The sequence below is a fragment of the Lepus europaeus genome, chromosome 5, assembly GCF_033115175.1.
Source record: "Lepus europaeus isolate LE1 chromosome 5, mLepTim1.pri, whole genome shotgun sequence".
In the NCBI taxonomy this organism is placed as follows: Eukaryota; Metazoa; Chordata; class Mammalia; order Lagomorpha; family Leporidae; genus Lepus; species Lepus europaeus.
Genome location: NC_084831.1, coordinates 33,555,662 through 33,581,430, shown reverse-complemented (window position 1 = coordinate 33,581,430; position 25,769 = coordinate 33,555,662). Strand labels below are relative to the sequence as shown.

General features: G+C 44.8%; 1 protein-coding gene across 4 annotated transcripts in view; it reads left to right on the top strand.

Moving 5' to 3' along the window:
• HIVEP3 (HIVEP zinc finger 3) overlaps positions 1-25,769 on the top strand; it is a 488,676-nt gene that overhangs the window by 100,880 nt on the left and 362,027 nt on the right. For all 4 annotated transcript variants that reach the window (XM_062191080.1, XM_062191077.1, XM_062191078.1 and 1 more), the window contains exon 2: positions 13,219-13,330. The gene's annotated coding sequence lies outside the window, so the exon portion shown is untranslated. The remainder of the gene's footprint in view (positions 1-13,218; positions 13,331-25,769) is intronic.

Below are 25,769 nucleotides of genomic sequence, written 5' to 3'. Positions count from 1 at the left end.
GATTTGAGTCCAAAATAAATTAAGATATGTTGGGTTATAACTCAAAGAGTAAAATAAATGTCCACAAGCCCATTTTGTTTAAAAAAATGTTGAAGAAATGGGCTATTTGGTGGGGGAGAAAAGAGAACTCTTCCACACAGAATTCCAATGAATAAAAAAGAGACAGAGAAGTAGAAAATCACCATTAGAAAACTACATTCAGGCTTGCTGCAGACAGGTTACTGAAATCAGTGGGTGAAAACTTGAGAAATTAGACATTAGTGTAGTCTCGAAGTATTTGATACTCCCTAATATTAGTCAACTACAAAGGGAAAAATAGGACCTTTACAATGGAGAAATGTGGTAAACATTACTAAGCAAGGGACGAAGTTAAGCATTACCAGTAATAAGAAATATTGACTTCACCTCCCCTTTCTGCAATATAATACTCTGAGGAGGGTACATCATTGCTGTGCTATTCTTCCTAAAACCCCATTTTCCCAGTGTAATCACAAGAAAACCTCAGATAAACCTAAACTGAGGGACAGAATTCTTTAGAGGTGTCAGGGCAGGAAAGGTAAGGAAAGGGTGAGGATAGTCAGAGATCAGAGGAGACCAAGGAGAACCACAACTTCAGAGAAGAATCTATAGCCCAGTTAATAGTGTTGTACCAATATCATTTTCCTGGTTTTGATGATAATGCTGTGGTTATGTAGATGTTGTCGTTAGGGAAAGCTGGGTGAAGGCATATGGGGTCTCTGTACAATCTTTCCAACTTCTCTAAGTCTAAAATTATTTTAAAATATAAAAGGGAAAAAATTAGGGAGAGTTACATGTGGTTTTGTTGTTGAACAGCCCTGAAGGAAATAAGCAAAGAATCCTTTGTGCTATAAGGGAATACTATGGACACCTTTAAACCATGAATGGCACTTGTAGAACATCTTGCACCCCTGGAACCCCCTGTGCTCTTTGGACTGGAGTTTGAGGATTACTATGATAGGATCATCTGAACCAACTTATTTGAAAATACCCTATTTTAGATGTGTTATTCCACTTTTTCTTAAAAGTTGCTTGAGAAGGCACTATGTGCTGTTACAAACAATATGTTTTTAAAGATTTATTTATTTATTTATTTGAAAGAGTTACACAGAGAGAGGCGAGGCAGAGAGAGAGAGAGAGGGAGGGAGGGAGGGAGGGAGGTCTTCCATCTGATGGTTCACTCACCAGTTGTCTGCAACGGCTGGAGCTGTGCCGATCCAAAGCCAGGAGCCAGGAGCTTCTTCCGGGTCTCCCATGTAGGTGCAGGGGCCCAAGCGCTTGGGCCATCTTCTACTGCTTTCTCAGGCCATAGCAGAGAGCTGGATGGGAAGTGGAGCAGCCAGGTCTCGAACCAGCACCCATATGGGATGCCGGTGCTTCAGGCCAGAGCATTAACCCACTGCGCCATAGCGCCGGCCCCACAAACAATATTTTAAAATGTATTTCGAGAGGCACAGAGAAACAGAGAGAGTGAGCTCCTACCCACTGGCTCATTTCCCAAATGCCTGCAGTGACTGGGGAACCAAAGTCAGGAGCTGGGAACTCAATCCATGTCTCTCACGTGAGAGGCGGGGACTGTTACTTGAGCCATCTCTGCTGCCTCCCAAGGTATACATTAGTGAGAAGCTGCAATCAAGAGCCCAAGCCAGGGATAGAACCCAGGTACTCTGATGTGGTACATGGGCATCCTAACCTCTGGGCCAAATGCCCAACCCGCTTTTTGAAAAGCCAGTTTTCCTTCCAGTAGAGGGAGGATTTTTCTCCCTTTTTCTTTTACTGACTGTGATGGCTGGGGAGTGGCTATGCAGACTGGCAGTCCACCTGCTGATTCCAGCTGCCCTTCCTAGCTAACACAGCTTTCAGCTGTCTGTCTGCCCTCCCTGCCTTCCTTTGGTAGTAAGAGGCATGAGCACTGCAGTTCTCTTTGGCTTCTACCAAGCTGCTTCACCCACTTATGCTGTTTGCTTGACACCTGAAGGCATGTGGCTTTCGAATCCCAGGTGAATGTAATAATTTGTCTATGATTTGTGGTGTTTATTCATGATATCTTCTAACCATGGCTCTTTTCCAGTTTGGACAAAGCTTCTAATCCTGCTCCTACAGTTCCTCTTTGGAGTTGCAACCTTGGATTTGCTTTCTATGCTTTTGCCTCATTTGTCTTTGCAGCATATTAGGTGGGCTGTGTGTTGCCATCCTCACCCAGGACACAGAGTTTGTATAGCAAGGATGCACAGACTGACCAGAAGCCATTGTTTGTCAGCACAGGATGGAGTGATGCTCGAGAGTACCTATCCATGTCCCAGGCTGCCCAGTGTAGGATCTTGTCAAATCTGAGAGGCTCGCCGTGCCACACCCCATTCCTTTTGCACTGAAAGCTTCCATCTGGAATATCATCTCCCTCACTTGGCTTAATGCTTCCTTAGCAGGAAATCTTCCAGCATCAGCCTTTGCAGGTTCTTAAACCCAAACTCAGCACAAGGCCACATCCGCACCTGGGAAAAGGAGCAGAGCCAGACTCCAGGGCTCAGGTGCCGATCAGAATCTCCACCTCCAACTTCCTGGTGCACTGGAAGGTCCCTGGCCCTATGCCTTTTGGCTCCTTTTCTTGTTCTAAGTTTAGCAAATTTTGCACATGCTCTGTTTTTAACAGACTGAATCCGTGGATATGACTGTTAGATTCCTTCATCTGCTAAAATAAAAATCTCTCACATCTGGTGTCTGGACCTGGTAAAACTGTAGAGGAGCATAGCTTTCTAAAGCTCATTCTCTCCCTGGGTCTTCACTAGGATTCTCGAGTTGACTCACAGACTTTCACAGATGTACATATTGCCAAGACCTCCTGTAGAAACTTGGAAACTTCTATGTATTTTCTGAAGTTCCATAGGGATTTTGATGTGCAATATCAAATAGGATCCCCAGGCTGCAAGAGAGTTTAGTTTACATATTTTCTTAATTTCTCTTAGTATTTCTTTTCTTTCTGTTCATAAATCTATCATCATTTTACTTGAGGCATTAGTTCTAAATAGATCAGGGGCTTTGCTGTCATATAGACACTCCTGCTGACATTCCCTATCTATCAGGCAGAGCTGTGTTCCACGATGGGCCTCCTCTGGGGGCTGGCACTGTGGCGTAGCAGGTAAAGCTGCCTTCTGCAGTGCAGCATCCCTTACGGGCGCCAGTTCATGTCCTGGCTGCTCCAATTTTGATCCAATTCTCTGTTATGGCCTGAGAAAGCAGTAGAAGATGACCCAAGTCCTTGGGCCCCTGCATCCACATGGCAGACCTGCAAGAACCTCCTGGCTTCTGGCTTTGGATTGGTGCAGCTCAGGCCGTTGCGGCCATCTAGGGAGTGAACCAGTGGATGGAAGATTGATCTCTCTCTGCCTCTCCTCCTTTCTCTGTGTAACTCTTTCAAATAAATAAATAAATCTTAAAAAAAATAATGCTCTGATGTTGTGTATGTGACTTTATACCCCAAGCTGTTTATTTTCAGATAATCAAAGGCAAAAAGGGTTATGGCTGGCGGCTTTTTTTTTTTTTTTATTAGAAGCGACCGATCAAGGTATACAAGCAGGCTGGATGATTTTAAGGAGGGACTGGGACTTGAAGCAGCTCTCTGTTTTCTAAACACAGTTCTAGGGTGTCGTTCTCCCCTACCCAGAGAAAGCTTCTTCTGGAAGGTAGAAGACAGACAACATGGACCTCACTGGCTTCTTCCTAATTGTCACCTTACCTCTGGTGGGCATGATTTGGTAACTTATTCCTACCTTAACAGTAGTATTTTCCTTCTTTCTCTTTGGAAGAATTGAGAGCACAAGGTTTGGAGTCAGATGGACCTAAGGCTGAGCCCTCATGCTGATGTGTGCCCAATGGTTTGCCTGGGACGGGAACTAAGCCTCATTTTCATCATCTGCAAGGTGGAGGAAGGGGAGTTATGTCTAGAAGAGTTGCAGTGAAAATATCCCCACTTTACAGATAAGGGAACTGAGGAAGGGACCAATAAGCAATTGACACAGTCCTACAGGATTTGAACACAGATGGTCTGGTACTGCTTAAAGCTGCTTACTCAGTCCTACCATGCAGTGCTACAGAGGACAAAACAGGTGCTTCTCAATTCTGTCTCACCATGGCCCAGTTCAGAGATTTCTGAAAACATTGTCCAATGTCGTACACATGATTATTTTATTAAAAAAATTTTTAAATGTATTTGAGAGAGAGGAAGAAGGTGAGTATACTCCCATCCACTGGTTCACTTCCCAAATGCCTACGTCTGCCAAGGGCCAAAGCTGGGAGCTGAGGACTCAAGTAAGGTCTCGCAGGTATGTCGCAGGAACCCAAGTACTTGAGCTGTCACTGCTGCTCCGCAGGATCTGTGTTAGGAAATGAGGTTGGGATCTGGAGCTGGGAATTGCACTCAGGTGGTCCAGTGAGGCGTGCAGGTGTCTGAAACCACCACACTAAATACCTGCCTCTACTTCAGTCTCTGGATTATGCTCTTGGAATGTTTTTAATTTTTGCATTAAGCCTTGAAAGAAATACTGGCAACACATTACTCAGGTGTTCAAAGAGAGGGGGTGGGGGTATTCAGGAACTTAAGCAAGGAGGGATTTGCACAGGCTGTATTTTTATAAGTATTTATGGATAATGGTCTCTACCCTTAAAGGAAGTATTTAAGGTTACTATAAAATTACTGCTTTTAAAATGAATGAATGAATGAATGAATGAAATGCTTAGCCAATGAGATAACAGAAAGGTTCCAGCACAGACACTGGAGTATAGTAAGCACTCACCTCCTCTTCTCTCTCCTCCTTGGATCTTAGCTTGATCTGTTATTTCCCTCCCCCACAAACTGATGTCATAGGCCTCTCTACCTGCATTATACTTCTTATTGATCAGGTGTTCTGATGAGCATGCTGTTTAAGTGCTACAACTAAAGTGCTTTTTAAAGACTGACAGGAAATTAGGATAGACGCTACTTTGGGTAATGGAATTAGGTCTCAGATATCAAGGCAAGATGTTGGGCAGATCCTAACAATGTGGAATACAATAGGGCAAAGTGTAAGGTTTTGTCGTGGGGTCCAGGAAATTTACTGCTTGAGTACAGGTCAGGCGAGGTGTGCAGTTTGGTAGCCCCAAATATAAAAAGTATTTGGGAGTTGAAGGTGATAATTGTATTGTGTGGAGCATGGAATCAGTTGCTCTCTAACCTAAAAAGAACAATGACCTAAAAGAACAATGGCTTAAAGAAGCTCAAAGTTTGTAAGTGTCTCCCAGATTTAGAAAAAGCAGCACAGGGGTGAAACGGCAGCACCAGGAACCCAGGATCCTCCTTTCTTGTTGCTCTTCTTCCACATGACTGGCAGGTGCACCTTCCAGCCAATGGGAAGGGGAACAAGAAAGGGAAAGTATGATCCTGCCTTTGAAAAATATGACTGGGGAATTACAAACTTCCCGTCTGCTCATTTCCCGCTGGCTAGTGGCTAGCCTTCTGGCCACATTTTCCTACAAAGGAGACTGGGAAATGCAGTTTTTAGTTGGGTGGCCATGAATTTCATTACTATGTAAAAAAGAGGAGAGAGAATAGAAACTGATGGAACAATTAGGAGCCTTACAGGTAAGTAAGTATGTATAACAATCACAATCAAATGGGGTTGCCAGAAGGTGTTGAGCAATATTATACTGCCCTGATAGAAGACTAGAGTCTTCTAGAACAGAAGTTGACAAACTTTTTCCCCCCAAAAAAGGGCAAAATAGTAAATAGTTTAAACTTTGCAGGCCACATATGGTCTCTAACACAAATTCTTTCTTGTTTCTGTTTATAATACTTTAAATACGGGAAATTCATTCTTAGCTCACAGGCTATACAAATTAGGTCTCACCGATGGCTGTAGTTTGCAGACTCCTATTGTAGAACAAGCATGATGATGGCGTCCTGTCTTAAGATGTACAGGAATGTGTTCAGGAGTGGTGACCATGATGGGGAAGGGACTCCAGGTGAATTCCTGAGAGCAGTGATTGAAAATAAGCTCAAACTACTGAAGATGTGATCACTCTCTGCAGATGTCTAAAGGACGTTCCAGTGGTTAGGAGAGTCCCCTGTTCTGTATTTGTCCACAGGGAAGAATAAGAATCAATGAGAGAAAGCTCTGGAAGACAGACCATGGTACTGCATAAGGATGGACTTCTCATGATTACTCATCATTTGTAGAAATCTATTGGCAGGCACCATTCTAAGCACTTTACATAATGGTCTTAGTTTATTCCCAACAACCCCATCAGGGGGCTATAATTTTTGCCTCTTCAGATGAGAAACAGCAGCATAGGGAGATTATAAGGCATGCCTAAGGACACAAAGTATTACTAAGTAGTGGAGCCCTGACAAGCCAAGCTCTCTACTGCCGCCTTCTGTGGAAGTCAAATGATATATGTAAATAATTTGGCAGTGCCAGGCACATAGTCAGTATTTGCTGTAGTAATAATAATAATTATAATTCCTAGGAAATACTATGTTCCTCATCATGGTGGTTTGTCTTAGTTTTTCATAGCTGCTACAATAAATGACTACAACCTTGGTGGCTTATATCAACATCTCTAGATTCAGAAATCTGGAATTATTTTCACTGGGCTGAGATCAAGGTGTTGGCAGGACCAGGTTTCCTCCAGAGACTTAAGGAAAGAATCCATTCCTTGCTTCTGACAGCTTCTGGTGCCTCCAGCAGTCCTTGGCTTGTGGTTGCATCTCTTCAGTGTTAGCCTCCATGGTCTTGTGGCCTTCTCTTCTGTCTTGTGCTCATCTCTTTTAAGGACACCTGTGATTACATTCAAGACCTTTGGGGCTAATACGGGATAATCTCTCCATGTCAAGATCATTAACTTAATCCTATCTTTTTGTGTCATGTAGGATGATATTCACAGTTTGCAGGGATTAGGAAGTAGATATCTTGGGTGACCATAATCTAGCCTATATTTATGTATTTTTTAAAGTTTATTTTACTTATGTGAAAGGCAGAGTTACAAAAAGGGAGAGAGAGAGAGAGATCTTCCATCTGCTTGTTCACTCCCCAAATGTTTGCAATGGCCGAGGCTGGGCCAGGGTAAAGCCAGGAACCAGGAGCCTCTTCCTGGTCTTCCACGTGGGTGCAGAGGCCCAAGTGGGTGGCCCTCCGAAGCTTTCCCAGGTCATTGGCAGGGAGCTAGATTGGAAGTGGAGCAGCCAGGACTTGAACCTTTACTCATATGGGATGCCAGTGCTGCAGACAGCAGCTTAACCTGCTATGCCTCAACGCTAGCCCTAGCCTATATTTAAGCATAGACTGCTAACTATGTACTTTTTTTCTTTTGGTTGTTAGTTAAAAAGCCTTATAGTATTCTATGATTTATTGGTCAATCATAACATCTTTGTGTGTGTGTGTGTGTGTATTTTGCTAAAATAGAATATATTTTGAACAAGGTATGAATTAGAAGTAAAACTTAAATTTTGAAAAAGATAGCCACAGTCTGACACTGTTTATTGAATAGTACATTCTCTTCTCCACTGATATGAAATTCAGCTTTTATGAATTTGTTTCTCAATTTCACTTAGTTCTGTCAATCCATTTTGTAGGTTACTGCAATTGTACTCTGTGGTTTTCTTTTCTGTAGTATGAAAGTATATATTTCTAGCTGGTAAATCAAGTCTTTCTCCATTCTTCTTTTTCAGTTTTTGGGCCAACTGCTCTTCTACTGTTTTCTTTGTCCTTGTGCATTTCAATTAAAAAAAAATCCTTCATAGATTTAAACATGGTCTTGGGAAGAAGAGGGAACAGATGCTGTTGTCTGCCTGCAGTAGTGCCCCCCCCCACTATCCCCTTTCTTTTATCCTAGTGATTTTACTCACCTGTGTCTTGTCTCCATTGTGATTTCTATTTTTTTTTTGTTCAAATCACATGGAAGTTTAATTCCATATATACATTTCTGGAAGATAGATATAAATATAGATGATACAGATATACAGCTCCCTGTGAGGGAGCTATTTTCCAAGATCCCCAGTAGATGCCTAAAACCATTATGATACAGAATCCTATATATACTGTTTTTGTCCTATGCATATTTGCACATACCTATGGTAAAATTTAATTTATATACTAGGCACAGTAAGAGGTTACCAACAATAATAAAATAGAAGAGTTACAACAATATACTGTGATAAAAGTTATGTGGGTGTCACCTTTCCCTCTCACAATATCCTGCTGGACTGCATGTGGTCGTCCTTTTCCTTGTGGACCATGGGTAACTGAAACTGCAGAATGAGGGGACTTCTGTGTATGCACACCTGGTGTATATATACACATATATATTCTTATCTTTCACCAATTATACCAATTAAATGAAAGTATAGCTATATTATCCATATCCACTTTTTTCTTTTTAATTTATTTACTTGAGGGGCAGAGAGAGTGAGAGAGAGAGTGTGTGTGTGCTCCCCTCTACAGGTTCACTCTCCAAATGCCTACAATGGCTAGGACTGGACTGGGTGGAAACGGGCAGGCAGGAACTCAATACAGGAACCCAAATAGGTAGCAGGAACTCAATTACTTGGCCATCACCTGCTGCCTCTCAGGAAGCTACAGTCGGGATCTGGAGTCAGATATTGAACCCAGGCGATCTGATATGGGATACAGGCGTCTTAACTGGTAGGCCAAATGCCTGCTCCATGTTATTATTATTATTATTTTTTTTTGACAGGCAGAGTGGACAGTGAGAGAGAGAGACAGAGAGAAAGGTCTTCCTTTTGCCGTTGGTTCACCCTCCAATGGCCGCCGCGGTAGCGCGCTGCGGCCGGCGCACCGCGCTGTTCCGATGGCAGGAGCCAGGTGCTTCTCCTGGTCTCCCATGGGGTGCAGGACCCAAGGACTTGGGCCATCCTCCACTGCACTCCCTAGCCACAGCAGAGAGCTGGCCTGGAAGAGGGGCAACCGGGACAGGATCGGTGCCCCGACCGGGACTAGAACCCGGTGTGCCGGCGCCGCAAGGCGGAGGATTAGCCTAGTGAGCCGCGGCGCCGGCCCATGTTATTATTTTTATCATGTGTTTTATTGGATTCATTCCTCACTATATTTTCTTATATCTTATATAAGTATCTTCCTTCTTGAATTCATTGTTCTGGCTTATTTTTTTCCCTTGGCTAGAAGAGATCTTCAAGGAATCTTAAAACAGTTCTTTTGGGGCCAGTGTTGTGGCATAATGGGTTTAAGCTGCCACCTGCAATACTGGCATCCCATATGGGCACTGGTTTGAGTCCTTGCTGCTCCACTTCTGATCCAGCTCCCTGATAATGCACCGGGAAAGCAGTGGAAGATGGCCCAAGTCCTTGGGCCCCTACACTCAAGTGGGAGACCCAGATGAAGCTCCTGGTTCCCGGCTTTGGCCTGGCCCAGCCCTGGCCGATGTGGCCAGTCAGGTGGTGAACCAGCTGATGGAAGATTCCCTCTCTCTTTAACAATGTCCTTCAAATATATAAAATAAATCTTAAAAAAATCTTTTTAAACATAAAGGGCATTTGAATGACGCAATTACTTTGCCCTTGACCATCTCTTTGTTTTGTTGCATAAGGGAGAGATTACAGTTTGGCAGCTGTTAAGTTTCCATTACAATTCTCGAACACCAGTGCCAGTGTCTGAGCACAGTGTTGCAGATGAGAAGAGTGAGGGCACTCTGATTTTCTTTCCTTTTAGAATCTTCCCTTACTAGGAAGTCTGTGATTGTTTGTCTCCCTTCTAGAAGCATGTGTTTTCTCAGTCATCCGGCTGCCCGGCAAGGGAGATCATCTAAGGTCTAGAGTCGATCTCGAGCTCTGGAAAATTCTCTATCACTTTCCTGATAATTAACTTTCCCCTTCACTATGGATGCTGTCTCCACCTGGAACACTTGCTAGACTAATGCTAGGCTAGTCCTGGATACTGGAATCTCTGTTACCCTATGTTTTATCTGGTTATTTAAATCTCCTTTTCTTCTGTTTGTATGTGAACTTTTACAAAGCATCATTTATTATTGTTTTTTCTATGAGGCATTCCAGATGGAGCTGGAAACCCCTGCCTTCTAGTCACATTAAGAACAAACCTCCCATTTTCCAAAAAAGTGGTGGAATGACCTTTAATTTACCTCTAGACTGATACCCATGACCTTGGTCCCATCCTGATCAAGTGAGTTTGGGGTTTTCCAGGGCCCCTTTCTGGAAGCCTATGCACTTACTTCTTAGGGGGTCTGTGCAGAATCATTGTCTTATGGGCACTAATCAGCTTTTCCCCACCCATGCCCTGTCCACTTTGTGTCTCTGTAGTCTTCAAAATATCTGCCTTATTAGTGGCATGTTTCTTTGGTTCCAGCGTTGTCACTGATGTTTTGGTCATGAAAATGGTTTTTAGAGGAGAAATGAAAGAGTAAATGTACAAGCCCACCTAAGTATTCTCCAAACTCCAAACTGGAAGCTCCAGCGTGGAAATAGTGGAGGGAATTGACGTGTCAGTGCATGGCTGGACCCAGATGGCCTTCCAGCCCCATCTGACTCTGGGAGGCTTTTCTTTATAATCTAATGAGAAGTGTCTTTCATAAATGAGGCCTGAGAGTGAGGGCTTAGTTGAGTTAGAAAAATAGAATGAGGTGAGACGTCAATGGTGAGTCATGTTGAACCTGCTGAAGACACAGCAGGTGCAAGTGATTTAACACATCCAAAGTTGTGTGGCAGCAAAACACACTGCAGAGTCTTCTTCCAGAGGGCTAGGAGCTATCCTCTCTGAAGCTGAGAGGGTGGACTGAGTCACCCTGGATTCCCTGGCAGCCTGGCTGTGCTATGCTTCTACCACCGTGCATGACATTGCATAGAGCTCAGCAGATAAACTCCCAGGGGAGAGGGGAGTTTTCACCCCGTCTTATCGATGCCTGCCTCCCTCCCTCCCTTCCTCCTTCCCTCCCTCCCTTCCTTCCTCCTTCCCTCCCTCCCTCCCTTCCTTCCTCCCTCCTTCCCTCCCTGCCTTCCTTCCTCCCTCCTTCCCTCCCTGCCTCCCTCCCTCCCTGCCTTCCTCCTTCCCTCCCTCCCTGCCTTCCTCCTTCCCTCCCTCCCTCCCTTTCTTCCTCCCTTCCTCCCTCCCTTTCTTCCTTCCTTCCTTCCTCCCTCCCTCCCTCCCTTTCTGTTTTTAATGTGAAGAGAGACTGCTTTTCTCAGGAACATTTTCTCCAAATGTATGAGCCTGAATGGAGACCTGTGCAGTTCTTCCCAAACACGCTGGACAGAGTGGGGATGTCAGCAGCTCCCTCCCTGTGGTCAGTTGCTGAGATGCCCTCCAGCTCCCCACCAAGTCCCCTGCCCCAGCACTGAGGGTGGGGGTGGGGGCAGACCTGGAGAGCAGTGACAGGCTCCCTGTGGCACATCTGCTTGCCTTGTCACCAAGCCTCCTGGGCTCAGGTCTGTGGTGGCTTTAGGAGAGCCAGCTCCACACTGTGTGGCTGGTGACATTTCCAGCTGCCAGTGCCTAGCCAATCAGTGACAAGTCTAGCTACCGGGGCAATGACACATGAAATATGAGAATTTTCTGCTAAAGAGCCCTGGGAGGGGGAGGAAGGGAGTGTGTGTGGCTTCGAGGTGGCCTGTGAAGATGTGAGGAGGTGAGGGAGGCAGTGCAGTGGCTTTACAGGTTTGCCTGACAGCACTGGGCAAGGGAAGCAGGGGGCACTGAGGCCCAGGGAGTGACCATAGGGACAACCTGGTGGCCTGAGGTGAGCCCTGTCTGGTGGTGCTGCTGCTGCTACCTGGCAGGGGTAGGAAAAAGTAGGCAGCACCATTCTGAAGCTCTGAGCTGGAAAAGAAACTGCAAAAGGCATTTGCCTGCCTCTCAACCATGAGTACAGTCAGGAGTTTTGTTTCTTTTCAGTGCTACCTCTTTAGAAGTCAAAACAAAACTGGATTAACACCAGCTGAGTGGCAGAAGTGCTTGGCAAATCAGTTTTATTATTTTTTTTAATTTAGGCTGGGGGCTATTTATCCCCTATCCTGTTTTTCTACTTCCTATGCTCAACCTCACCTTTAAAAACACATAAAAAGCAAAACTAACAACCACAGAAACTCATGAACAAAACCCTGAAGGTTCTAAGTCTGAATCTCAAAACTTTATGGTTCAGGTGGTAGTTTTGATTCCAGATTCTGGTAGGAAGACATGATGTCTTGGAACAGGATCTGGTCCTTTTCAGAAGTATGCCAGATCCATTTTCTGGGTGAGCACAGACCCTGAACTGCAGGGCAGGATGAGGAGCGTCCTGTAGTGAGCTCTGGGTGGCACAGGCCCCTGCTTCCTTCAGCTGCTGTTGCAGGCTTCCTGGCTCTTTATCAGCAGGTGGGGGCTGGCGGGGATGACACCCATACTGACGAGAGTCCTGCATGGTCCGACCCCTGAACATGTGTGTTTGGAAGCCGAGGATCACTGTGTTTACATAACATGCCGATTCATCACTGGGAAGCTCTTCACTGCAGTAAATATGCGTGCTTGGTTTAATGCTTTCTGCTTGCTTTTCTCTTTCTCCATATATATATGTATATACATACATATATATACATACATATACATACACACACACACATATATATAGTCTGTGTGTGTGTGTGTGTATATATATATATATATATATAATACACATATCTGCAATGTTTTAGAGGCACCAATAAATGTGTGGCTTTGGGGAAGGGACTGGCTGCCTGAGCTGGGGGTGACAGCTCTCCAAAAGTGATAATTGGTGTACTGTGTCTTTAAAAGGTTAAAACCCCTTTTCAAAAAGGGTCCGGACTCCTAGTGGAAAAGACAAGGAGGCATGGGTTGGCTCTGGATTCGGAAAACAGCTGCTGATTAGATTCTGTGTCTGCGGGCGGAATTTATTCCGTGTTTTTCAGCAGCAGGAATTCAAGAGGGATGCTTCTGTTTGGGTTTCTGATCGTGATTTATATTTATTCAGAGGAATAACAGAGGTGGATCTGTTCCCGGCGCGAGCATGCTCACAACCAGCCGACGCTCCCATTATCCAACTGCCTAGTTCGGTGCTTCCACGTCCATGGCTAGTCCGTGTGCATCTGTGTGTACACAAATACGCATGCATGCCTGGATGGACACACGTATACACAGGTTATTTTTTAAGGACAGTCCTCTCAATAAGGTCTTTACCCCTTACTCGAAACAGGTGTTCACGAACAAAATGCACAAAATCCCGACTGGCCGGAATAACTCATGAAGAAGGGGCTGGATCCGTGGGTCAGAGAACACAGGACCAGTGTGCCACCCCAAGGCCGAAGGTAGGGGACTCTGGGTTTCTATTCGGCGGCGGATGGATGCCTCGTGCTTGGTTTTACCGCTTGTGTTTTTGCCCGCGGCTGCCACCGGGAAGTGGAAGGACAAGCTGCGATTCCATTTTGTCGCTGCCTTTCTTAGGTCAGGTGTCCGGAGGCCGCGGGCAGGGGCCGGCCGGGTGGGCGGCTAGGGCGCTCGGTGGGCTGAGCGCGCGGCCCGGCCTGGTGCTGGGGGAGCGGCGTGAGCCTTGAGTGACCCCCGCGCGTCAATCACCGGCAGCAGCAGCGGCAGCAGCAGCAGCAGCTGCGGCGGGGCTGTAACCCTGTGCGCGCCGCACGCCCCTGCGCTCCTCCTGTGCTCGCTCCTGCGCTCTCTCGTGCTGGCTAGCTGACCGGCGGGGCTGGATTTGGCAGCGGTGGCGGCAATAGCCGCTCTCTGGCCACGGGACTCCAGCGCTCCCGAGGCGCGGGGGGCAGAGATGTTCGTCCCCTGCAGCACCTGCCTCGGCTCCTGTTGCCCTGGCTGCTGCTCCTGGATGGTTCTGGCCGGGTCGAGGGGTCTGCGTGGCCTGCTTGGTTGAGAATGGGATTCAGAGAATGCTGGGTGCTAAGGCAGAAGGGACAGCTCCCCCTTCCCACTGCATCTGGGGACACTTAATACGTTCCTAAAGCAAAACCTATCCCCAAGCCCTAATGTAACACAAACTCCAATTCTGTTGGGGCTTTTTACCTGGCTGCTAGCAGGGAGGGTGCCCACCCCCTTCCAGGTACTGCCACACACTTTACTGTGTTTTAAAACGGAAACACTGAGAGTGCCCACAGCCCCTGATGAGGCTGTCCAGGCTGCCTGAGGACTTGTGTATGGCAGACAAGCCCAACCTGGGTGGGTTGCACAGAAGGGCCCTGTAGAGGGACTCTGATTTCCTCTGAGGTGGTTAGCTTGGTTTACCTTGCTGATCAGGGCTACTGTGGCTTGGTCCTGTCTTGACTTTGGGGACAGTGGTGGCAGGCAGAGGGTCTGCGGGTCTGGTCAGTAGCCCTTGGCTGTGCAGGTGGAGCAACATGTGCCCAACAGGCACATCTGCAGCTTGGGCTAGTACGGCTTATGTTCGTGGTGGAGGAGCATGAAGCGTGAGCTGAATGAATGTTGGTGGAATCGTTGGCCTGACCATGTTTGTGTGGTTATGTAATACCACTAACCATCCATCAGCCCCTGGCCCAGCGACAGCCGGCTCCGCTACCGTTGTTTAAGATGTTTTTCTGTAATCATGTGTGCGCTGGATGCAGGAGACGGTGAGGACAGGGAGGAACAATTGGACACCTTGGGTGTTGTGCAGATTCAAGGGCCAAGACTGTGTGTCCCACTGAGGCTAGCAGTGGATCTGAAGACCCTGCACCTCTCTCTCAGCAGTGATTGCTTGTCTGAACTTGTGTTTGGTGATCTGGTTCCTCTGGGAACTTGGAGACGGTTAGAATCCCCCTTGTAGGGTCTTCCAGTTTCCTAGCTGAATGCAGAAAATGAATCCCAAGTCCAGGGGGGCTGCCCGAGTCCCAGCTGTTCCTCTTGCTTCCTGCCCAGCGGCCAGTGTGAAGTCCCTGTCCCACCAGGGTGTCAGTATCACTCTGGGCTCAGGCTCTCCTGTGGGACTGAAAAGCAAACTGAGATGCTGGCCGAGCTTTTGACATCTGCTCTTTAAAGCTGTGAAAACTTGCACAGGCCAGTAGCTCTATACATCCTTGGATTAAAAAACCTGTGTGTGGGTTTTTTTTTTTTTTTTTTTTCATTTTTGCAAGGAATGAGACCAGCTGTCCCACTGAGATGGCAGGCAGGAGGAGAGGCCATGTGTGATTACTCTGTTTGTCCTTCTCCCCACTCTGTCTAGTTAAGGCTCCCACAGGACACCACATTGCTAACACCAGGCCACCTGTCACACCCTTCGTGTCTCAGCCTAGGTTGTTGTTGACTTGGTGACAAAGTCCAGCCCCTCAGGGCTGCCGTCTTTTAGCTCTGAATATCCCGGTGCATTTGTTTTAAGGGCTCACTACTAAAGCGTACTCTGTGGAGGTGGATCAAGACGTGCTCGGCTGACTGGTACTATTGTGGCGCTGTCTCTGCCCATTGTGTCTCGGCGGCAGCTGCCCTCTTTGGAGTGGAAGAGTGTGTGCTGCCTAGGAATCCTTGCCAAGTGAGCTATCGAAGCATTTAGTGTGTGAAAGGGACAGGCGAGGAGAAGATGCATTTAGTCTGAAGTCCTGGCAGGTTCCAGGACCTGACTTGATGGAAGATAACGTTAAGAAGGCTGTGTGACAACTGAATAGCTTTCAACTTGTCTCTCACTTCCTGCGCTCTGAGTTCCCTGGTGTCTTTCAAATTCTTTTCCGCCTTCCATGCTGCCTATCAAGGAGGCCCTGAAAAGGCTGCTGTTCCTTGCACTTCCTGGGGAGTCACAACATATTAACAAATCTGCGTTTGTACTGGGCAGGCAGAACGTGGAAAATGGGCTGTAGGATGGGCAACAGTGGCATTCCAGGCCAGACTTGGCCAAAACCTTGACCGGGTTTTACTCTTCATTGACAGAGTGCAATATCTTGAGAAGACAATGATACAGGTTCAAAAGTCACATGTGCTCCAAAGCTGCCACTTTAACCTAAAACCAACACTTAAACAATTTCACTTAGGATGTTGAAATCTAATGGGAAACCAACAGAGGCCCTAGGGCCATGAGCTATATTCATCACTGGAGGGGTTTCAGAGCCTCTTTTCAGGACTCCACATTTACCTAGAATTCTAAGAGGCTTGGTTGTTACTTAGCCAAATGCACTTTGCAAATTGGAAGAGATTGACAAAGTGCTATAAAGGGTTCTGTACGTTCTTTTATTAAGCATCAGTAAGAAGTAATAGTAAGGCGAAAAAGAGGAAAACCAAAGAAAATTAAAATTTAAAAGGCATAAGAATTCAGAGCATGGGATTCCAAAACTATTTAATGTAGCTATTCAGTGTAAGCAGTTCAGTGAAATATCATGTATTTTGATGGGTCTTGAGGACTCTGTTTTGTAACCTGGTAACCAATGCTTATGATGACACATGTATATCAGAACAGTTTAAAAACAAACGGCAAAGGATGTTTAAAATATACTAAGGAGATATAATAAACATGGTTAACAAAGATGAACCAAAAAATATATACGGAAAATATAAAATCCAAGTGAGATCTGTAGACTAGTTAAGTGTATTGTCCCAAGAGTAATGTCCTGGTTTTGATGATGCACTAGAGCAATGTAAGATGCCACTATTTGGGGAGGCTGGGAAGTGGGTACATGGGACCTCTCTGTACTACTGTTGCAACTTCTTGTGAATCTATAATTAACTTAAAATAAATGTTTTAATTTAAAAGACCAGTTTAAATGACATATGTGTGTCCAATTTAAGAAGGCCTTCAAGTGTCATCCCCAATTTAACATAATGTTTAGAGGAAAAGCCACAGCTGTCCAGGATGGCAAAACCCTCATTGTTTCTGAACAACCAGGAGCTTAAGTGAATAATTCAGAAAGTTCATGGAAGAATAAAATTAAAAAGTAAGTTTATACTGGTGCAAAAAAGAATGAACTCTGCAAACTTTTTTCCTAATACCTGTTTTCCATGGACTGTTTAAAGACCCCCTTGTACAGATCAAAACTATAATACAACTATAATGCCCTCATGTTGAAATGAATGGGAACTTTCTCATCTTTGCTGAAATTTAGCAAGGCCTCATTATGCTGTTATTAATAGCAGTTATGTTCTAACAGTTACTGCTACTGAAAATACTAAGAAGGGAGCGTGTGATGCTCAGCCTGTCCTGTGTGACTAGGGGACATGTGCTCCAACTCGATGACTTTAACACTGGGGTTGGAAGAGGCCTGATGGTAGAGAAGACCAAATAGGAGAGGTGGGTCCTAGTGGCATCTGTTTTTTAAGTCCGCATAGGGAATATGGACTTACCATTACCACTGTGTTGTTCTGTCCAAAAAAACGAATTCAAGATGTTCTGACCACATCCTCTTGCTAGGAGGTGGTATTTTCTCAGTTCAGTCATTGTGCTTGACCATGGGAGAACGTCTGAGTTACATGAACAAGGCTCAGCTTGGCTTGACCCTTTGCCTGTATGTTCGGTTACAATTTGCTCTCAAACAAAGGCAATGGAGAACACAAAAGTAGAGGAAAATGAAGACTGATGCTTTTGAAAGGCTATTTTAAAAAATTCAATACATATGTGGAAAATGTGAAGACCTAATTAAAAGTAACAGAACAGTAATGCTTGGTTTCTACATGCATGCAACTTCATTGTTTAGGGAACATATTTGAAGAAATTCTTAAACTTGCTAAGAGAAACTGTCTATAACAGGTCATTGCATCTAATCAGAAGCAAGTCATTGCACCTAGTTGGAAATAACTCAGAACTTTCCAAAGATTCCACATATATAAGCAAGGGGGTAGTGTGGTATGTTGTAATAAGTTGGGAGCTTGGAGGGCAGAGGAGGTGGAGGTTAGCCATGGGAAGTGACTGAGCACTGTCTAGAGGGCTGCCCTGTTGAGTGTCAGAGCTGAAACATGTGCTTGGGAGGCAGGACGATGAGGGTGGGTTGTTCTGATGAGAACCATGAGTGCATGAGTGACTCCTCTCCTCATTCCCATGCATTATGAAATGGCAGGTGCAGCTGGCATTTGGGGGCAGGGAAAGAAGAAGGAGGGAGCCTTACTGTACATCTAGATGCACAGTTGGGATGGTCTGAGAATGTTCCTGGATTTGGAGAGCAGTGCCATGGAGTAGCATAAGGAAGTTAGATTTAGGAATTTTAGGACCTCTCGGAATATCTGTGAATCCTTGAAGCAGGGTTCAGGATCAGTTTTTAAAAAATGAGCCACGTATGCTTAGCTGGGATCCAGAGAAAAACTGATGAATGATAGAAAAAGTTGGAAAAACTAAACACAGCACTATCAATACACAATAGGCTCTGTAGAATCGTTGTCCCCAGTTTTAGTCTATTGAGTCATTCACTGGACTCCCAAGCTAGGCATTCGATGCTGAAGCTGTTTGAAGATCAGCAGAGCTCTAATAAAAATGAAGACTTAATTTCAACAGAAGGATTTTGAAAACCTCCTCAATCAAGATTTAATACAGTAGATCCTTGACATTCTCCATGAATACACCTCAAGCCCTTGCCAAGTCCCCAAATTTGCAAATGCAGAACTCTGTGCACAGGCTCTTGACTTCCTTCTGAATCAGGTTTCAACCCAGAGAGGAGTGGTTCCTGTGATGAGTCACAGGACACCAATTACTTGCCTTTTCAACTTGCACTCAAGGAAATAAAGTTTCTGTCATTTCCAGAGTTTCTGTTTCCTTGGTAGTGTCTTGGGATGGGGATGCTGGGCTTTCGAGAAAACTCCCTTTCTAGCTAAGTGATTCCTGTAACACAGCTACTGGTGGTTGTTCACAAGTAACTGAAAAAGTGAACATTGAATCTACAAACGCCAAACATCTGCTGCAGTTGCTAAAAAAAAAAAAAAAAAGAAACTGCACGTGTGTGCAGTCTTCCAACCTCCCCCAACTCCCTGCTCCTCAATATATACTTAAAGCACCGTTCAAAACTTCCCCTGACTGTCAGCAAATCTTGATGAGGGGAAATCGGGCATTGCACAGCTGAAGCGTGTGGTGAGGAACTTAAAATGAGAGCATCGTTATTGAAATCCAAGTGAGAGAAACAGAATATAGTCATTTGCTCTATGCCCTCATTTTATAGATTTCAAAATATGAGAAGATTCCAGGAGATTAAAAAAAAAGTGCCTGCCACTATGATTATGATTGTATTAAAGGAAGGAACCAGAGCACAATGTACTCTGGAGGCTGGACTTTGCTGTGCCTCACTGGAGAGGTTCCTGCCAGAATGGTCGTGGAGTGGTTCAGGGAGAAGCTCAGAATTTTAAGTGGGCTGAAGGGCAGCAGCAGTTTCAGCTGAGGAGGTCCTCTTTGCCCAGCGACTAGAAAAGATACCGTCAGAGCCACAGCAAGTTGACATGAGAGTTTCTTATTAAATGTTTCTTTCTGACCCTCTTTTAAAACGACCTTAATGAAAATAGCCACTAGATGCAATAAATACACTGTAAAAGGTATAAGTAGATCCTCTGCAAAACTGTATGTACAGGCCTGAAGAGTAATGGGAGGGCCAGCACTCAAGAACCTACCAGTTAGCTCGAGAAAATGATGCTCTTCTTACCTTTACAGTGCCCTGTGTACCTGCCTTCCATCCATCCCATCCCTGCCTTCTCAGAGATGACCATTTCCTAGCCATTTGCAGGCCTTTTCCCCAAGCTCTTCCTTATTGTCTTCCTCTCTTGTATCTGTAGCCTTAAACTCTGTGTTGTTGAGTTGTGCAAGTTTGTGAGCCTCGTATAAACAGATTCATGCTGTTTGCATTCTCTTGTACTTACACTCGCATTAGTCCATGTACACCAAGAAGTCTGCACTGGTTGAGGAAAAATTGAAATAGTTGCCCGTCAGCTGATAAGTTGCTGGGCCTCTGATGCTTCCTGAGGGTACCTCTCCAAGTCTTTCCTCTATACTCCTAAAAGGGTTACACCCGGCACAGCTGAGGGTCCTGGGCCCCGACTCTGGCACCATGCCTGGGATCCTCGCTGACCAGACGGTCCCTGACCAACTGAATCTTACTTGTTTCACTCCTGGACTTGTTCATGTTGTTGAGTATGGCTGATTTTTTCCATTATGCTGAACTCTAGGAGTCCATTGAATGAATACATTGCTGCTTATATACCTGTTCTATTATTAACGAACATTTAGCTTATTTCCAGTTTTTTACTATTAGCAATAGTGCTGCTGCAAACATTTTTGTTCAAGTTCCCTGCTGAGCAAGTATGTAAGTTTACTTGGGGAATATGCATAGTAGTAGAATTAGTGATCACAGACTGTGAGCTTTTTCAGTGCTCCTAGAATAGTTCAAAATCCATTTTCATTAGGTTATGTGAGTTTTACTGCAATGAAACATTTATTTCCAATGTGTTTAACAAGTTTATATACCCAGCCGCAGTGTATAGTTGTTCCCATTGCTCTGGATCCTTGTTAACCCTTTTTGTTTTGTAGGACAGTATCAGAAATTTTCTGCCAGCTCCTGGGTGTGGGATAGTATTATATCTTGTTTTAAAGTATATACATATATGTGATTACTTTAGAGGTTAAGCATCTTTACATATGCTATTGGCTTTGAGGTTTCTTTATGTATTTCCATCTTTCTTTTTTTGGAAGTGCCTCTTCAAGTCTTTTGTTTAAAAAGTGACTAGTTTATATTGTTCTTATTTATTTGTAGAAGTTCTTAATATATGTTTGAGACTATTTTCAGTGTTACAAGTATCTGCTTCTAATTTGTAGTATTTTTCACAATTCTTAAAAGTGTCTTTAGAATAATGGAAATCCTTGATTTTAATTTAATTAAGATGTATCATTCTTTTCTTGATCATTGAACTTTTTTTGTCTTTAAGGACATTTTTAAGGATTATATGTCTCTTGTATTCAAAAATGTTAATTTTGTCTTTTATGGTCAAAATTTTTCTCTGGGAATGATTCCCTGTTCTCTCTGGATTTGATGTTCTTTATAAGTATAAGGGACTACCCTTTTTCTGAAGTTTTTAGAAAGTTTTATATATTTTTAAATGATAAATAGAACTTCATAAAATAGTGTTTCTACATTTATTAAAAGGATTTATTGATTTTTTTCTTCATTTAATTTGTTAACATCTGATAAACTGATTTTCCAAGGTTAGATTAATCTTGATTTCATTAAAAAAAAACCTTTACTTGGTCATAATGGGTTCACTTTGTATATATTGTTATATTTGTTTTGCTAATATTTTGTTTGAAAGTTTTATGTTTATGTTGGTGAATGTGTTGAACTGCACTTTTTACTTTTCATGTTATTCTTTGTCAGACTGGGTTTCTTCTTCTTCTTTTTTAAAAAAGATTTATTTATTTTAGTTGAAAGAGTTACACAGAGAGAGAAGGAGAGGCAGAAAGAGAGAGGTCTTCCATCCACTGGTTCACTCCCCAATTGGTTGCAATGGTCAGAGCTGCGACCATCCGAAGCTAGGAGCCAGGAGCTTCTTCTGGGTCTCCCATGTGGGTGCAGAGACCCAAGGATTTGGGCCATCTTCTACTGCGTTCCTAGGCCATAGCAGAGAGCTGGATTGGAAATGTAGCACCCAGGTCTCGAATTGGTGCCCATAAGGAATGCCGGCACTGCAGGCAGTGGCTTTGCCCACTATGCCACAGCACTGGCCCCCAGGCTGGGTTTCTAACATGGGTTGTAGACTGTTTCCTATTAGAGAGTTTATGTATGCCTGGAGTTCCCTCCTCACTGAAGATTTTTAACCTCTTGTTCAATTTCTTCAATAGCTAGTTGGTATTCAAATTAAAGATTTTTTCTTGAAGTAATCTTGGTAACTTTTTTCCCCCAAGAATTTGTCTATTTTATTTGAGTTTTCAAATTTTTCACCATGAAGTTATATAGCATCTGGGGTATGCCCCTTTCTGTTTGTTCTAATACTCTGCCTTTTTGTTGGATAGTCATCTCAGAATTTTTTAAGTGTTATTGATCTTTTAAAGAACTGGTTGTTGACTATGTAGTCTTCTCTTTCTTCTTCTTAAAGGATTTATATATTCATTTGAAAGGCAGAGAGAGACAGACAGACAGACAGACAGACATATCTTCTATCCACTGATTCATTCTCAAAATGGTTGTAACAGCCAAGGTTAGGCCAGATTGAGGCCAGGAGCCAGGACAGGGGCCAGGAATTTCATCTGGTCTCCCATGTAGGTGGCAGGAGCCCAAGCACATTAGCAAGGAGCATGATATGAAGTAGAGCAGCAGGGGCTTGAACCAGGTTCCATACTGGATGCCAATATTGCAGGTGATGGCTTAACCTGCTGAGTCACACCCATTGATGGTGTTATTAGCAGTGCCATGTACACAGGTTCCTCTCAGGCTAAGAGAGAAGACTAGGGGGTGCTGGTGGGTGGAGTATGAATATTTTAAGCCAATAAGAGCCTTACAGACTCGTGGTGAGTGAATTGAATAGATAACAGTTTAACCTTTATATGAAGAAGTACATTGAGCTAGGGCACTGTGGTGCAGCAGGTTAAAGCCTTGGCCTGTAGCACTGGCATCCCATATGGGCGCCAGTTAGAGTTCTGGATGCTGTACTTCCAATTCATCTCTCTTCTATGGTCTGGAAAAGCAGTAGAAGATGGCCCAAGTCCTTGGGCCCCTGCACCCATTTGGGAGACCCAGAAGAGGCTCCTGGCTCCTTGCTTTAAATCAGCTTAGTTCTGGCCATTGTGGCCATTTGAGGAGTGAACTAGCAGATGGATGACTTCTCTCTCTCTCTCTCTCTCTCTCTCTCTCTCTCTGGCTCTACCTCTCTCTGTAACTCTGTCTTTCAAATAAATAAAATAAATCTTTTATAAAAAAAAGAGTGCACGATCTACTGGAGAACGAATTCTTTTTTCTCGTTGATGTGGGAGAGCTGATGGCTCCTTGGCTGGTTTTCAGTCCCGTGACTTGGCTGTCCTGCTTGGGCAGAATGTTCCTCCTGGGTACAACTGTGCGACTCTTCCCCAGACCCAGAACAGAGCGGGTCAGGGTTGGACACGCTGTCACTCCTCTTCCACTTGCTAGATGCCCAGGGCACCCCCCTTTTCTTTTCTAGGTGCCTGCTTTTTCCCTACATGGGGACAAAGCTCTACATTCACGCTACCCTTCAGTCTTAGTTTGTCACAAATTACAGGCTTTGCTACCTGTGGACCAACTCTTTCCTGGAAAATGTGAAAGCATCCGGTTCTCCAAGACTGTCTCTTTCAACTTGCAGCAAACAGGACTGGGATGGCAGCTGGCATCCCCTGCCCCCTCATCTCTAGTGCCCATGTGTCTGGGTTGCACTTGACTGAACTCAACTCTTGTACCTCTGTGTCTTGGCAAGAGACTTTATAGTTCCCTTTGTCCAGGGAGGCCTCAACTGATGACTTTCATGTGGTTTATTCCCAGGTAAGAGGATCCTGTGGCTCACTTCCTGGTATAATTTCTGAGCAAGGGGCCATTGGGTCAGCACTGTCCCCTTCCCTTCCTATGAGCCTCCTAATGATGGGGCACAACAGATGGACATCCTGGCTGCCATGGCCTCCTGCAGGCTCAGGGAGGGAACTGTGCCAGTCTCATGTTCTGCCCTGCTGCTTCTTTGCCCTGTTAATGTCTCTGTTCACGTCTTATCCAGAAAGGGTAGAGAAGTACCTGATGTGAGTCCATTCAGGCACTGGTTGGGTGAAAGGCTCTTTTTACCCTCTTTCCCTCCCTCCTTCCCAGGGTTGAATATGGTTAGAGCTGACCTTCCTGTGACCTCAGAGTCACTGACTTGCTTTCCTTGCTCTCTCTACCTCCCTCTCTACCCCACTCCTTCCCTCTACCCCCAAATGTCTTGGAAAGAGCAATTCTAGGATTGTAGGGAGGGAACATTTTTTTTCCCCCTTTGGGAAGAGACCAGTGACCTCCCTCCCTTCCAAGGCCAAATAATTCTTAGAAAGGCGCTTCCTCTTTTTCTTTCTTTTTGTCCTAATACGTGCATGCTTTCTGCCTGAGAGGCAGAAGTCACAGAGGGGCCCAGCGAGAGCCAAATAGGGTTGCCAGCATCCTCTGTGGGTGTCTGGCCAGTTTTGCCAAACAGCTGCCCTCCTGAAGTAGGCTGAGCACAAGTCTGATCATGCCCACTAATGCGTAGTGGCAGGGCTGGACATGTTTGCAGCTCAGGGGCCTGTCACCTTGCCTTGGCTTGGCAAAGGAGATGGTAGACATTGAGGAGCAAAAAAGAGAAGAAGGAAGGAAGCATAGGAAGAAATGCAAGAGTACGGGTAGGTGTTGTGGTGCAGCAGGTTATGCTGCTTCTTGGGACACCTGCGTTCTATATCGGAGTGCCTATGTTGAAGTCTTATGTCTGCTTCTGATTCCAGCTTCCTGCTAGTTCCAGGCTCAAGACTGATGTCTGGCTTAGTCCTGGCTGTTGCAGGCATTTGAGAAGTGAACCAGCAGATGGTAGATCTCAGTTTCTCTCTCTCTCTCTCTCTCTCTCTCTCTCTCTCTCTCTCTCTCTCTCTCTGCCTTTCAAATAAATAAAACTAAGTCAGTAAGCTCCATCTGGGTCTCCAAGGTGAGTGGCAGGGGCCATCTTCCACTGCTTTTCCAGCCACATGAACAGAAGTGGAGGAATTGGGACTTCGACTGGTGCTCTGACATGGGATGCTGATATCACACGCAGTGATTTAACCCACCGTGCCACAATGCCAGGCCTCGATAAACATTAAAACAAAAGAAAGGAAAGGAGGAAGAAAAGGAAGACACGGGGAAGAAAGAAAAGAATGAGGGAGGGAGAGAGGGGAGGAGGGAGGGAGGGAGAGAGAGAGAGAGAGAATGAATGAATTAAAGGAAGGAGAGTATTCCCAACTCTGACTCTTGGCCTAACTCTGAAATCTCAGCTGGGGCTGTAAGACCTCAAGTCTCTTTAAAAAATTTACTTTTAATTGATGGTAATTTATATCTTACAGAATTCATCTTTCTAAGTGTACAATTCAGTGAGTTTTGACAAATGTCTGCAGCTGTGTTGCCACCACCATAATCAGAATACAGAGCTTGTCTGTCAACCTCTGGAAGTGCCCACATGCTCCATTGCACTTAATCTCTCCTCCTCCATTCTTTTGGCAACTACTGATCTGTCTTCGAACCTAGAGCTTTGCTTTTCTTGGAATTCCATATAGACAGAGTCCTAAAATCACAACTATCTTTGTTTCTGGCTTTGTTAATTCACAGGTAGGGAATGTCTGGCCCACAGGTTCTACAAGGCCCACAGAATCATTTGGTCTGGCCCCGCCAAGGCAACCACAGGTGGGACTTGAAATTCAATACATCTATGGCAGGCTTATTTTTAAGTTTGATTATGCTGTGTGGCCCATGAGTGATTTTGTAAATATTCAGAGAGCCCTTGGCAGAATAAAAATTCCCCACCTGTGAATGCTTTTGAGATTGGTCCACGTTGTGTACCCAACAGTTCACCCTTTGCATTCTGAATAGCATTCTATTGTGTGAATATATAGATTGGGCATCTCTAAGATGAAAATCCACAACCTAAAATGCTCCAAACTCTGAGACTATCTGAGTGTCAACATGATGCCATGAGTGGAAAATTCCATGTCTGACCTCTTGTGACAGGTCATAGTCAAAACACAGGCATGGATGGCATTGAACTGCTGCTTACCATGCTGGCATCTCATATCGGAACACCAGTTCAAATCCTGGCTAATCTACTTCCAATCCAGTTCCCTGCTAATGTGCTTGGGAAGGCAGCAGATGATGATCT